At 54.6% G+C, this 15979-nt stretch overlaps 1 long non-coding RNA gene across 4 annotated transcripts; it reads left to right on the forward strand.

Moving 5' to 3' along the window:
- The first annotated feature begins 657 nt into the window (after window positions 1-657).
- Window positions 658-15952, forward strand: LOC133163845 (uncharacterized). 4 transcript variants are annotated; one of them, XR_009716457.1, is made up of 7 exons: window positions 658-824; window positions 1308-4657; window positions 7083-7292; window positions 8465-8628; window positions 10754-10859; window positions 15597-15724; window positions 15813-15925. It is a non-coding gene; the product is annotated as an uncharacterized LOC133163845 (long non-coding RNA). The 4 variants fall into 4 exon arrangements; XR_009716455.1 differs by having other exon boundaries at window positions 1308-7292; XR_009716456.1 differs by having other exon boundaries at window positions 1525-7292.
- Window positions 15953-15979: the final 27 nt, after the last annotated feature.

Raw genomic sequence — 15979 nt, forward strand, 5'->3', positions numbered from 1 at the left:
TGCCGTTTTTCATCTCTATGCAAATAGCGCGGCGCCATTAACGGCCGGCTTCTCTCCGATTAAAGGCTAGCTCCGAACGGGCAGTGGCAAGCGGGTTGGGAGGGAGGGAGATAGGCAGGCGGGCCTTGTTGAGGCAAGTGGGCAAGCGGGCATGGGCAAGCCAGCGGGCGAGCGGGGTGAGCAGGGGGCAATCGCTCAGCCAATGAGCGCCGAAGCTTTGCGGCCCCGCCCATTCAGCGAAACTTGTTAACGTCATGCGTCGTGCTAATTGATCGATAACGGGGTTGCCTTGCTTGGGACTTCATTGCTGCCCCGGAATGGGGGGGACAAAAGTCAAGCAGCAGGAGTGGAGCCGAGCCAGCCGGGTATTTGGCACAACTGTGGCTTGTGAGCGTTTTTAGGCCTCTGTATTTGCCATTTATGAACACAAAACGAGAGGAAGCTCACATTTCCATCAATAAACAATATGCGTTTTTAACATAGGAGGGAAATGTAGTTTGATTAAAAAGACTAGGCTAAAATACATGTAACGCATTATATTATATGTATTGATTATATTATGATATATTTCATATATTTTAGTTCACAAGACAATTCCATGATTGTTTATGTCGACGAGCACTGTCCCGATGAAGCTCTCGCGAGATCCACGGGGGAAATAACGTTTGTTAAGTGCCAACGGCGGAGAAACAGACACCGTGATCTATGGACACTTTTTCGCTACATGGAAGTGGAGGAAAAAAAGTCCTTATGCTTGCTTTCAGTGGAAGACATGGAAACAAGCCCAAAGACACGTCGCAGTTCACCCCAAAGCCATTGTCGTGGTAAGTTAGCAAAAAAGTTTGCTGCTGCTGCTCGTGGTTGTTTTTATTTTAGAACGGCGCATGACACTTGCGCCTTACAATGCTCAAACATGTACTTGGCGATACAATTGTGTGTGCAGTTGAATTTGTGCAAACTGAGGCGCGTCACGGCGCGGCGCAGAGCGGCGAGTCGTATTGCTTGCTCGGTCGCTTGCTCGGTCGCTTGCTCGCTCGCTTGCTTGGTCGGGCAACTCCGAGAGGACCTCATCGATCACTCGCGGTCAAACCTGACTAAATAAAAACGAGATGAGGCTGACGAAATGTGATTAAAAACTAACAAGCGTGATTGAACATGGACTCGAATAATAGTCATAAAAAAATAATAATAATTATGTTCATTATTATTATTAATTGTAGTAGTAGTAATAATAATAAAAGGCTGGTCAAATTAATACGTTTTCTTTGTGTGTGTGTGTGTGTGTGTGTGTGTGTGTGTGTGTCAAGTCAAGTTTATTTGTATAGCCCTAAATCACAAGCAGTCTCAAAGGGCTTCACATAGACAAAAATGGACAATTCTTCTCAAAGCATCCCCTGATCTTAAGCTGTGTGTGTGTGTGTGTTTTTGTGTGTGTGCGCGCGCGCATGTGTCTGCGACCAACCGCCCGCCCACCCGCGCTTCCCCACTGCCGATTCAATGAATTCATATCGTTTGGCGTTAAAGTCGGCGTCTCGGAAGTAAAAAAGTCAAACCGTCCCGAGAGTACTTGTCAACTGCGGCGGGCACACGTGAAAGCCTCGTTGGCGTCATCAGGGCAAGGGCGAGAGGAAGAAACGGGATTGGGCTGGGCTCGACATGGAGAGGAGCGAGCCTAGCCTAAGCGGGTCACAGCACGCAGGATGACATCACGGGCGCTGCGGTCTGGCCGTATTGATCAGGCAGGCGAAGGGTCGCCGGTGCTTTGAAAGCTTCCTAGGAACGCTCACCTTTGACATCTTGCCAAGAGGCACTCACCGGGATCGATAAGCTCCGCCCGCAAGGCCGCAAGCAGACCTCGTGAACTCATGACCTGGTGACCGCCGCCGGCTCGCTCCCTGACTGCTTCCTGTCGCCCCACGGCTACTTCCTGTGTCGCGGGCCGTGCGTGTTTAGTGATGATGGTGATGACATCGCAGCGCCTTCTTGACGGCTGGTGCAACCTTGTTGACCCCTGCGCGCGCACCTTCATCCTCCGCCACCCCCCCAACACGGCCCCGCCCATTAGCATCTTTGACTGCGCGCGGCCGTGAATCTGTTTAACACACGTGTGCGCGGAAAGATGAAGAGGTCCATGATGCAAATTGAGAGCATCAAAGGCTCGTTAGCGTCATTGAACTCAAGAAGAAGAAGACGACGGCGGCCTTGTTTGGACATTTTGCGCACGTAGCTAAACATTTGCATGCTAACGAAGCTAACGTGACGTGCACCCAAATGTGTGTGTGTTTAGGTGGATTTGCACCAGTCATATTTTTGTGTCCGCACACATGCGCACACACACACACTGCGTGAGTGTGCATGTTTGTCGGCGTGTGCGCGTTGGCAATGACATGCGTGACGAGGCTCCTGACGGGCATCCGGATTGCGGGATCAATGGCTCACATTTGCTAAATGGAGGATTGAAAAGATTGCGCAAGCCTCCGTGGAAATACCAGAGCCACATTTGCATCGGCGGGCGTCCTGGCCGCTTCGCCATCAGCACCAAAATAACGCTCAGAGGGCCCAGTTAGCAGCTGATTGGGCCCAAGCCACGCCCCCTTTTCCCAACGTCCAAAGCGTCACCGTGGAACGAGATGACAAGGGTGCGCGCGCGTGTGTCTCTTTAGGGGCCTTTTGTGTCTTTGTTTGTGTTGGCGTCTTGCTTGGAGTAAATGGAGCACCTTGACAACGCGAGTGGGTATCTTGGCCAAGATGATCAGGCTTTTATTTTGAAGGGAACTCGCAGTGTCTCCTAATGTATTGATGAGCCGTCGCTATGGTTACAAGGTGATACACGGCGGCAGTTGGCGGCTTGACGCCAGTGTAGCGAGTCAAAGGATGTCGGGGCTCAGAGGTCACGGTGGGTGTGTCAGTGAAAAGGCAATGAATAAATGAGTGCTGCTAACAGGTTGCGTTTGAATAATGGTAGCTGGGGGTCGGAGAACGCCGCTGCAGCCCGCACAAAAGAGCCAGCGCAGATGGCGCTGGGCGAGTTAAGGCAAGTGGGCGGCGGCTTAGTTAAAGGGAGTTAAGGCAGATGGTCCCGATGGTCCCCGGCGGTCGTGACGGCACGCCCCGCCCCGCCAATGTTTACTAACCGACCGACCGAGGAGGAGACAAAGTGGCGGACGCTGGTCACCGTGACCACGCTGCTAATAGAGCCAAATTGAGGCCAATAGACGCTAATTGCACTTCAGTTGCATTCGTCGATGGGGGCACGCCGCCACCGCCGCCGCCGCTGCCTCTCATTGGCTAACGAGCACGTCTCCTTCTTCTCGTTTGGGCTTATTGCGGTGGGCAAACGCTGATCAGTTGTTAACAAGGCAAAAGTCGCATTGTGCTGGTGAAGGAACTCGTTTGCCAGGCTTAGCATCAAGCTCGCTCAAGGTGTCTCGCCACGGACGGACGGGCAAACTAGCACCAGCGCCAGTTAGCGACTGCGCTTTGTAAGTCAATTAGCTGGGCGCAATGTGATTAAAGGAAGCTCCGCCTCCCGCTAACCACACGCCGAGCGTGGCGTCGCTCGGGGATTAGCCGCTCTGCGGCTCTTGTCATTAGCGTGGCGATTGGATTTGAAAACACTCCAAAGCTTTTCAATGTTTGACGCCGCAAAGTCGCGTGAAAGGTCAAGTCAAATAATGAGCAACTTCCAAAAGTGCAAATTGTTTTTGAATGCTCCCAATCCCATCCGCGTGCAGCATGAACATTGCGGCTCGGTCGGCGGGGGCATGGCAAACAGGCCCGAGGTGGCCGGCCAAAAGGGGCCGCAGGTGTCAATGATGATGAGTTGTCGTGGAAAGGCGCTCACGCAGATGGGTCGGCGGCCGGTGTCACGCGTGGCTGCGGCCAGCGCACGCCTCCAATTTGGGCGCCATCTTTTCATTAGCGCTCGCCGCCGCCGCCGCCGCGCACTTGATTAAAGATCACGCGCCGTGACTGCGGCCACACGCCCGTGACACCGGCCGAACACCGCCATTATTAATGGCCGCACTCGCTAGCGGCACTCGCGTGTCGCTCGCCTGTCAACGTGGGGGAGAGGCGTTCCCCCCTCCCCCATTAGGGACCATCCGTCACTGTCGGGACCCCGCGTGATGAATGGACCCGGCGGCGCACGTGTGTTTGAATCCGCTCTGGTGCGTTGGGCCCACAGAATGGGATGGGATGGGATGAAATGAGATGGGGTTGGATTCGCAGCCGGCGCACGCAATGGCCAACTGGCCTTTGCAAAGATCTGGACCGCTGTTGAAGTCGCCTTGGCTTGGCCCGGCCCACACGTGCCCCCACGACACGGAGCCACGACGGAGCCACGACGGAGCCACGGCGGAGCCACGGCGGAGCCACGGCGGAGCCACGACGGAGCCACGACGGAGCCACGACGGAGCCACGACGGAGCCACGACGGAGCCACGACGGAGCCACGACGGGGCCACGACGGGGCCACGACGGGGCCACGACGGGGCCACGACGGGGCCACGACGGGGCCACGACGGGGCCACGACGGGGCCACGACGGGGCCACGACGGGGCCACGACGGGGCCACGACGGGGCCACGACGGGGCCACGACGGAGCCACGACGGAGCCACGACGGAGCCACGACGGAGCCATCAGCTTTCCGCCCACCGTGAGCTTGCGCAATTCCTCCAGCGGTGCGCCCGCTTTCCGTTTCTCCGTGTCCGGCCAGCCGGGGGCCAGCCTCTCGTGCACGCGACTTTAGGGACTTTGCGTGATGAATGTGCAATTAAAGAAACCTTGATGTACGTGGCGTGGGTCGCCATGGTAATTGTAAAGGAAGTCATATGCATAAAATTAATTATGCGGCGCAGTAAGGCCCATAAATCAGCGTGCCGTCAATTCCGGCGGGAAAGCTCGGGAGCGCCGCGCCGAGGTAGCCTGCCCGCCCGCCCGCCGCGCCCGCTGGCTGCCTGGCTGGCCGGCCAGGCAGGGATGGAGGAAAGAGGGCCGGCCGGGAATCGTCTCCTCTTTCTTCCCAATCGGGGAAGTCATCTCTCGTCTTCAAACAGGAAATGAACTTTTCCTCATTTGGATTCATACGGAGCCTGGCGCATCCTGTTTCCCGCCAGCCGCCGGGGACCGGCCCGTAATCCTCAGCTGACGATGTCACCGCGCGATTAACGACTTAATGAAGATCGTTAGCGCGGCGGCTTTTTTGCAGCTGCTCCGTAAACGTCGTCGTTAGCTTTTATTTTGCTTGCCGCTTTCCTCCTTAATCGTCCTGACGCCGCCGAGGTGGGAACGTAGCGCTACGCTAATGACACTCCGGCGAGGCCTTTGCCACGCATTGCCAAGGGGAGCCAAACGACGACGACGCTAACGCAATGCCAACCTTCGACGTACAAAAAATTCTGGCACAACGCTAGCAAAAAGGGAAGGGGAAAAGCTAACGGAATTGTGCTGCAACATTGTATCATGCTAACATTACAGTTGCACAATGTTAAAAGCAACTTTAGGAGAATGCGAAACGCAGGATGCGATCGCAAAATTAGCATCACGCTAACTGAACAAGATCACCATGCTGGCACAGTACTTCAAAATGCTAACGAGAATCTTTCACAGTGCATTAGTGCAATGTTGCCATTTTTGTGTTCTTTTTGGATTGTTGTCATTTACATTGCGAACATAACATAACGGAATAATGCATCTTTTGCAAAAATGCTAAAAACAACACAATTGGAAAAACGAGACAACGGCAGGAAGTACGAGCGGCGACCAATCCTTCTTTAAAAAGCTAGCGTGTTTGCGGCCAGGCCGTCCTTGTGACCCGGCGCCGACCCGCTGAGCGTGACGCGGGCGGCGTGTCAGGAAATGACACGCTTTTAAGACATGCCCTGTAGCCCCCCCCCCCCCCCCCTTCCCCAACTTTCTGTCTGTGACTTGCCAAAACTTTGAAAACTTGTCCAAATATTACAATTGGCCTTCAACGCTCTGACGCCATGTGTGCCGCCAAGCTGTGTAAACCATGCGCACGCGCACATATGCGCATGCACAGGCGCGCACAGGCGCACACACACACACACACACACGCACGCACACACTGCCGCTATGTGGGCTAATTGTGTCCATTAGCAGCATGCAAATAATCTTTGTGTTTCTTTTCTTCATGCTCTCAATGTGTCTTTGATGCTAATAACAACAAGCGTTGGTGTTAGTGCAGTTAGTGAGAATGTTGTGCTAACGTTTGATGATGACACGCCTCATGCCTACCGAGGGGGGGGTCGCGACCTCCCACGTCCAGTGGTGAATGCTGAGAAAGTTGCCGCATCACATGGCGCTCAGCACATGAACCGCGTTAGCCGCATTCTCACGTTGCCCTTGTCATTTTTCCCACGTACATTATTGTGTGTGTGTGTGTGCAGTTAGTTTAGTTTAGTTTATTGTTTAGCACATATTATTATATCAATAACTGTGCAAGGAGGGAGACGAAGCCTAGGGCTTGTAAAGAGCTCCACTCCTCCTAGTTGAGTGAGCAGGTTTGAATCCCAGCACACACATACACAAAAGCACACACACACGGACACACACAACTTGTGGTTGCGGCAGTGTCCTTGACAAAGTGACAGGTATCTAACCCCCCCCCCCCCCCCTCCCCGCGTTCACCGACAAATGTCAAGAAGGACGACGGCAATTGGCGGCGATTAGTGAGCGCGGCAGCCGTTTAAAGACGTTTGACGGCAAGGCTCGAAGGGGAGGTCTCGTGTTTATGATGTCATCGCGCCATCGGGGGCCGTTAGCCTCGACAGCGGGACGCTCGGGGTGGGACCCGGCGGGCGCCAGAGTGCCTCATTGGCGGGCCAATCCTGCCGCTGTCCAGACCACGTGCACTCATACCTGGCGTGCCGTGAGCGAAAGCATCTTTACGTTGATGCGCATGATTGTGCGTGCAACGCGTTCGAGTGTGTGTGCGCGTGACTACGCGTGTTCTTGTGACCTTCAAGCGAGCATGTAGGTCAGAGGCATGTGCGCATGCGTGTGATAGCGCTTGGAGTGAGGCGTGCGTGCGTGCGTGCGTGCGTGCGTGTGTATGGCAGGCGCGTGACAGCAGCCAGAGTGGAGCCGCCGGCCTGTCCAACGCGTTGTCCGTGTCCATTGGCGAGAGAGAGAGAGAGAGCGGGCCGGGCCGGGCCTGTAGCGTTGACGGCATCGACCTTCGCACATCAGCGACGTTGGCGCAACACGAGCTCGATTCTCCAGCGTGATGTCACACGTGCCGCTAGTCACAGTCAGACGATCTGCGCACCGTGAGTTTGACACTATAGTTGCTGTATTATTTCACCTTCTTTACACGTGTGTTGAGTTGTTGCTTTGCCCGTGTGTGTGTGTAGAAATATAATGTGTGCGTGTGTGCGACTGCTGTTTGGGACTTGCGCGTGTGTGTGTGTGTGTGTGTGTGCGCATCAATGGAGTGTTTACCATTTGGTGTGTGATTTTGTGTGTGTGTGTGTGTGGGTGGGTGCGTATAGATGGAGTGTGCATGTCAGAGGTTGCGTCTTGTGTATCCTGTCTAGTCAATAATAAAGTTAACGCATGTGCTCACAGAAAGTTAATGAGCGACCTTGCAAAGTCGTTAGCATCCTCACGCACGCACGCACGCATACACGCACACACGCACACAAACAGATCCTCACTGTCACTGCTGCCTGGGACCCCAAGGGATTCCCGGAGATCAGGTGACGGCACAAAGCAGCTGACCACAGAACATGAGCACTTTTTTGACATGACGCTCACAGTCAGTCACTCATGCCTCAACTGCTTGTAAATGGCTAACGTCAAGTCGAGTGGAGTTGATTTGTATCGGCCTAAATCACACGCCGTCTCAAAGGGCTTGACATAGACAGAAATGGACAATTCTTCCCAAAGCATCCCCTGATCTTAAGCTTCCAAAAGGGCAAGGAGTCCAAAACTCCCAAACCCCCAAATGAGAAACCTTGACAGATGGAAGGATCCCCCCTTTCAGGATCACCAGGCTGCAATGGATGCAGAGAGGCCACAATTAATACAACACATGAAAATCAATGAAAAAGTGGATGTCCAAGTCACGTGAAGATGGTGATGATGGTGGTGGTGGTGGTGATGATGGTGGTGGTGGTGGTGGTGGTGGTGGTGGTGGTGGTGGTGGTGGTGGTGAGGATCATTATGCGTTTGTCACATGACAAGCAAACAGGAAGGAAGTACAAGAAGGAGGACAGGAAGTAGTCTGAGTGTGAGCGTGTGTTCAGCTGTCTTTTGAATGTTGGATTGAAATGGGCACAAAGTCATGAATTCCTATGTGATGCGGGTGTGCGCGCGTGTGTGTGTGTGTATACGTGTGTGTGTGTGTGTGTGTATGTGTGTGTGTGTGTGTACGTGTGCAAGGAAGCGAGCGAGTCAGCGAGGATGAAAATGAAATTAAATGTTGCCTTCATCCCCACAGCGGTGCATAACTAAAAATGTGGATTAGCATGAGCGCCGACAACACGCCAAGAACACGCGCCCAAACAGGATGCGTGTCTACACAAACGTAGACGCTGGTCTGCAGCAATACACGCACAACACGAGACCTGCATGCAAGAATCTGACACGCACTAAACAAAATCAGTAAGTACACAAATACAAACAGACTAAAACAGACACCCTACACCTACACACTGCGCACTCCAGTCTTACAGATGAAAGACATGCGTGTCATGCGTGAGCGTGTTTTCCTACTGTCGTGCGCATTTTGTGTGTGTGCTCGCTGGCTCGCACGCGGCCGTTGTCGCGCTGTTGGCGTGGCGACGCGCTAACAAGGCGCTCCCAACAAGTGTATCGGCGCAGCGCAGGCAGGCAGGCGTTTAGTGGGGGCGTGCCCCGCCGTTTGGCTACAATGCTCTTGTTGTGGCGGCTAATTAGCGCCCTAGCGGGATAACAAATGATGGAGGGTGGCCATTTTTATTGCTCCGGGGGGAGTGGGCGTGGTCAGCGGACAAAGGAGCTGTCAATCAACACATGTTGCTCTTTGTGCCCCAACACGAGCCATTGAGCTCAGCAACATTTTGTTATCTTTGCGCAGCGCCAGTGGAGACAATTTATTGCCTGCCTTTTTGCATGGAATCGGCAATTGGAAAAGTAGCCAGTGTCGTGTCTTGCGCTACCTGTGGACCACACCATCTTTTCTGCTCGTGCACTTTGTACAATCGTGTTTGCGTGTGCATGCGTGTTTGCCCGTGTGTGCGTGCGTGCGTGCGTGCGTATCAAATGGCACCTTGTGAAAAGGGGACATTAGTGAGCATCTTAATGGCAGCAGATTGTCGGCCATTTCTGCGTTTGCGATAACCTCGTCGTGCAGATTGCGGGAGATAAAATGGGCGGGGTCGGGGGACCGTTTGGCGGCAGCGGTCTCGTTAGTCAGCGTACAAACCAAGGCGTCAAACAGCTGCTGCCAAAAAACAGGAAGCGCTCAAGACGGCGTTAGCAACGCCAGCGGCGTTATCTGTCCCACGCGGCGGCGGCGGCGGCGGCGGTGGCGGCGGCGGCGGCGGCGGCGGTGGCGGCGGCGGCGGCGGCGGCGGCGGCCCCCTCCCTCCCTCCATACCTCCCTCTCCCCCTTCCTCCCTGATCCGTCCCTCTCCCCCACACAGACACGCACGCACGCACGGCCACGTCTCCATGTCCACGTCTTCACATCTCCATGCTGACAATGATGGACGTGTCCTATTAAGCTGCTCTCCAGCAGCTGTTGTCTTCTAATGTCTTTTCATGATGATTATTATGAGCACAGCATGAAGCACCTTGTCCACTTTTGTCAAACACAAACACTTGATTTTCGCCACTTTCCGCCACTAATGCTATTAGGGCAGTATAAGCTTATGGTAAGGTTAGCAACAAATGTTTAGTAGCACACAGTCTATGCACGATGTAGGCACAAAAGTAGATCGTATATAGTACGTCATTACCAGCACACTAATATCAGCAGGGCTTTAGCGAAACACGCTAACGAGTGCACTGACATTGCGCATAGTGAAGAGATTGTTGTGTTAGCATTAGTCTATGCTAATACTGCGTTAGCATTTACTAATATGTCAGTGTAATGCGCGCCTTCTGTTAGCGTAGCGACAATGTTGACTTGGCATTATGCTAATGGACGGCTGCGCTCTTATTTGCCGGACTCTACCCTCTCACTTTGCCGGCCGCCCCTCCGCCGCAAAAGGTCGAGAGTTGCGCGGCGTTCGCTTTTAGCGAGCGGATGAAGCAGAAGACAAAGTGGCTTTTAAGCTTAGCGCCATAGTTGCATTAAGGCGCCGTCCGTCTTCATTAGCGTTCCGCTTGTTCATTAGCACCTCCACGCCGCCCCGTCAAGGTTGAAATAGACGCGGCGAGACGACCAATCATGGACGACCGTCACGGATGACCATCGGCTCTCGGGCGAGGCGTGCCGCTCCGACTTGCCGTTAGCATTAATCGACCTATTAAAGATGAAACATATCCACGGGGGGATGTTAACCTCGGGCCGCGCCCACACAACTCTGCTCGTCGCCATTAAGCAAAATGGAGCTTGATGACCACCTCGTCACCTATGACCCCGTGACACCTCATTCTCAAAGAGACAATGAACACATGCATCGTCATGGCGACGACTCAACACACACAGGGCTTTGTTGGTTTGAAATGTAAATGCACATAGGTGCTAAGGTGCAAACAAAAGAGCAACAGAAGCTGGTGTCTGACTTGTGTTGGTCAACAGGTCTGGCGAGCGCGTGACCACGAGGACGGGCATGCGGTCACGTGACGGCGCCGATGACGACGGGCACGTGGTCAAATGACGACGGATGGGCCGTTCGCCAGTCGAGGTAAGAGCGCTGCGCGGACAAACAAAGGATTGGTCGCCATTCCGTTCACTTTGCGTCAGGGATGTACAACGGACTGGTCGGCAGGCCATCAAATGAGGGACAGACAGGTCGCTTGCCACATTTCGACAAACACGCTTTTGCGACGTGAGCGTTTAAAACGAGCACGTGCAAAGGCCGTAGCTGGCGTTCAAACCCACAAGCGCTGGACTGCCAGCCAGCCAGCCCCGCCCACCACTAGTCAAAGACAAAGATGCTTTATTTGACTTTGTGATCTTTTAAAACAGCGGCTTCCGCACGCACGCATGCACGCCCACCTGCCGCCGCCGCCGCCGCCGCCGCGGTGTGCCGTGCTCAAATAAACCTCTTTTGTGTCTCTTGCGTGTCTGACGTCAGACTCGCCGTGAGCGAAGTCAACACAGAAAAGTCGAGCACACGCCGGCTGCCGCCGCCACCTCGGCCTAGCGTGCACGTCTCAACACGGCGTGAGGGAGACGGCGGCGCGTGTGGTCAAACACATTTGCGCACGCGTGCCCTGTACTTTCGCTCGACTCGCTGGGCGATTGGACTTTTATGGTAAAAAGAAACATTAACAATCTGTCAGAGTCCAGATGGGCCAATCATAACACACGCACACGCGGCGAAAAGCACAGACGTCCCAAAAAGCAACGCATGGACACACACACACACACATGCGGAACATACATTCAGTGCGCAAATAACCTCGCACACATTCTCATACCCACAGATGTGACACACGCAGATGGATGCACACACTACACAAGCAATTAACAAATACCCGCGCGCACACACACACACACACACACACACACATTCTCCTGATGTACACACTACCCACATTGTGTACATACACAAACACGCTCGCAGACACATTCTACACTTTTGACTTCTATCACCACACACACAAACCAAAAGGCACACGGGCCCGTTCATATGCACACGCTTACGTCCGCACGTACACGTGGACACACATTTACAGACGCACACTTTCAAATAAATACAAAAATGAGATCACTTCCAATAATAAACACCTTTCACTGTTTCATTGTCATGTGAGCACACATATTATCGGAGCCAAACGTGTGCGGCGGCCGCGGCGGCGGCGGCGGGCGGGAGGCTGCAGCATTGAGGCTAAGCCGAGCGGGAATGCGAGATGATGTCATGGCCAAGCGACGGCGCAGCGCGGCGCTCGTTAGCGGCCATCAATCAATTAAGAAGCACTTAGCGTGATTTAATAACATTTGCCTGCTTGGTTAGCGTTCTAATCTCATTAGCTGTTAGCTTCTGGGAAGCTCGGAGGTCGACGCTCACCGCGGACCGAGCGAGCGCGCGCGCGCTCGTGTGACCCGAGTCCAACTTTTGCCTTTGCCGACCTTCAAAATAGGCAACGTAGAGGCCCTTGGCTTGTCGTGACAGCAGGCCAGACCGGCGGCCGGTGCTAACGTTGCACTGGTGTGGTGCCAACCGGGTTACGGTGGCCGACAACCCGCTGCGTTGAGCTGATGCTAATTATCGTTGTGCGTGTCACTTTGCCAATCAACAATGGCATAGCATTCTGCCAATATAGTGCTAATGTTGCATAGCATTGTGCTATGTATGGAGTGGCAAAATTCCTAAGATTGCGTCAGCCTTGTGCCAACAATTGGTGAGTCTTCTCCTAGCCTCGTGCCAACGTCGCCTTAGCATGGGCCTTCCAATTTGTTGGTATCGTGATAGTATTGTGCTAACCGTGCCGATGATGTCACAAATTTCTGATATTGTGACAATGCTGCGTTAGCCTTGTGCTAACCATTTGTGAACTATGTCGTTGTGCTAGTGTGTTGTTAATTTTGCATTAGCATTGTTCCAACATTTTGCTAATATTCCGTCGGCAACCGCGCCGCGCACCTTTGCTGACCTAAACTCGTAAGAACATGTGGGTGGCATGTAGCCCCGCCCCCTTCACGGTTGTCCCGGCGACCGGATGATTCAATTACCCATTGATTAAACATCACGTGAGTGGGCCTGATGATCAATAGCGCGTCTAACAGAAATGTGGCTAATGCTAACACGGCTATGTTTGACATCAATCAATCAATCAATCGATGGATGGATGGTCCGTCGATCGGTGCGGCCTCCTCGCCGAAGGAAGCGTTAGGCCGTTACCCATCGATTTTAAAGTGGACACACACACACACACACACACACACACACACACACACATACGTACGTACACACACGCGGCGAGGCTTTTATTGTGGCGGTGCGCGTGGGCGGAGGCAATGATGGGATGACCCGGCGGCGGTCTCGGGGGGCAACATGTCTGCCGGCAAACGCGAAGCGATTAGCGTGCTAGAAAAGCAATAAGGTCATAAAAATTGCATCTCGCTCCGGAACGCCGCCGTAAATCCGCGGCAGGTGGGGCGGCCCGGGGTTGGGGGCCTCGGGCGGGCGGGCGGGCGGGCGGGACGGCGGAGGGCGGAGGAATGACTTTGAAGAGCTCGTCATCTTCAATCTATTTTGCCGCCGCATGTCGCCGCATAGCCGCACTTCATTACGGCCCGTGGACGGCCCCGCCCTCGGGCTCCCCCTCGGGCCCCCGGGGGCCCGGGCGGCTTAAGACCTCATCAGAAGCTTCATTGAACGCTCAAGTCTCCTCATCGATCGGCCCTCCAAATTAAAAGCACCATTTGCGCTGATCCGCGCTCCTAATGCGCTGCGCTAAGCCCCGCCCCCAACACATGCGCACAAATTAGGAGCGCGCAAACGTGACACGCACACACAAACAGACACGCAGAAGATGGGCAAACCCACAAAGTGTCTAATAGAAAAAAGAATAAATATGTCATGAAGGGATCTGTGCACGTGAAAGGGATGGGGTGGGGGGGGCGTCAAATGAAATGTTCCAGGCTGCATCAAATTCAATTACATGCTGCTCGCTCCCAACTACACCGACACACACGTGCGACAAGTACACACAACGACATATGCCTTGCGGACGACTGCCAACACACCGGGGCGCAAAGACGCAGCACAACCTGAGCAACACAGCTGCACGGCCCGGCACGGCCCGGCACGGCACGACACAACAAACACAACGGCACGCGTCGACAACACGGCTAGCACAATGCGTGTGCAATGCGGCAGAAGCAGCCGCCCCCGCCGACGTGCCGCCATCTACGAGACGCTCCAATTTCCTCCGCCACTTTGTCCACTCGACAAGGAAGCGTGCGCAAAAGCGTCGCCTTGCCGGGCGTCTTTTCTGCCCTCCCTTTTTTAATATGAGACACCTGCTCTCACTTCCTGTTTGCGCCGCTTTGGCTTCCTGTTTACGCGGCGTGTCATCCATCAGCCCGGCCGCGCGCGTCTGAGGCCATTACGGCCACTTGACCCCGACGTGGACGTGGCGCTGGCTGGCCAACGCGCTGCACCTTGCGGCGTTTGCTTTGGACATTTGCCCAAAGCTGGGAATGAATGGCACAGCGCAACCAACAAGCCTTTGCCCGCCGTACGGGCCGCTTAGACGATGACCAGCCGTCGCCGGTTGTTCCCACTACGCTGACTACACGCCACTAATACATGCGAGCACACAAGACGCGTCACGCTGCGGCGGCGACGACATACTGTCGTGCCGCTGACATTTGTTTCACTTTGAAGAGTGGTTCGGGCGTCGGGACAAAGGCGCAGCACGTCTTATCGCTCCGATATTCAAACCGCGCCACCGCAAGCTAACAAACGCCGCTGCCGCGAGGATCGAGTCAAAGGGCCGAGCGCGGGGACGCTCGCCGAGCATCTTCCTACTTCCTGTCCGTAAGTGCGGCTTGTGTCGGGCGCTGCCCCCTGACCCGGCGGCGCTGTGCCAACACGATTGCTTTTGTTCTGTCAAGAATATTTAAAGCGTGCTCATAAAGGGCCAAGCGCGGGTCGGGGTGGGGTTAACAAAGCGGGTTAACCGCCTCGGCGGCGCCGCACCGTCTCGCCGACCTTACGCGCCGTCAGCCGTATCGCCGCGGGTCGCCGGGGTCACGTTCAATTTCCACTCGCGCCGGCGGAAAATGAAAAGTCGTCATTTGCACAAATCTGAATAATTCACCGGGGCCGCCCGCCGCTGATGAAAACACGCCGGCCGGGATAAAGGACGCAGCGCCCCCCCCCCCCCCCCCCCCCCGCAGCACCCCGTCCTCGGCGGCTAATGATGAATCTGGCGGGAGAATGATTCCAGCGTCCTCCCGGCCGCCGCTCCCTGTCGACATCTCGAGTGATCGCCAATCAATTAAGATGGCCGACAGCCAACGTCTCGTTAGCGTCCGATTGGACCACTTGATTCACCTCCGGGGGCGGCGGCGCCTCACCTGCGAGGAGGAGGCTGGGAGATTTTTTTGCCCATTATGCAAATCCAGCAAGTGAAACCGACCAAAGAATGAAAGAATGAATCCTTTGAGCGGCATTAAAACTTCATCCATCAGGAGGGCCTGCGCGGGGGGCGGGGCCGCGCCGCGCTGTGCCGTGCCGCCGGGGTGCGAGGCGGACTCGCGCTGTGAAATGAAAAGATGCCAAAGCTGTTGTTTCCTGCGCCGCGCTCGAAAAACCGGCTTGAAAATGATTTAAAAAAAATAAAATAAAAATCTCTGTTAATCAAATTAAGACAGTCAACAGAGTGGTCACCAGTGTCGGAAAACCAGCATGAGAATGATGATTAAAAACAAAACCTCTCCATTTACTTGTGTAAATCAAATGAAGACAGACGACCGAGTGGTCACCAGCAAGTGTCCGGGGACGGGCGTCGTCTACTAGCAAAGAACTTGTGGACACAAACATGGACTGGACGCCAACCAGTGTCGAGGAACATTGAGACATGCAACACACTCGTGAGAACCTTGAAGGACGATACTCTTGATTTTTAGTCATTGACGAACAAAGTTAATGTGCTCATGCGAATGAATATTTTCTCTCCAGCCATCATGCTATTGCCACATTGGGAGTAGTGACGAGCCAATCACTCCAAAGCTGACGTCTGGCTTGCAAGGTAAAGCCCGGCCGCCCGCCTGCTTCAAGCCGCCCGCCCGCCTCAAGCCGCCCCGCCCGCCTCAAGCCGCCCCGCCCGCCTCAAGCCGCCCCGCCCG

Source organism: Syngnathus typhle, linkage group LG12 (genome assembly GCF_033458585.1).
Source record: "Syngnathus typhle isolate RoL2023-S1 ecotype Sweden linkage group LG12, RoL_Styp_1.0, whole genome shotgun sequence".
Taxonomy (NCBI): Eukaryota; Metazoa; Chordata; class Actinopteri; order Syngnathiformes; family Syngnathidae; genus Syngnathus; species Syngnathus typhle.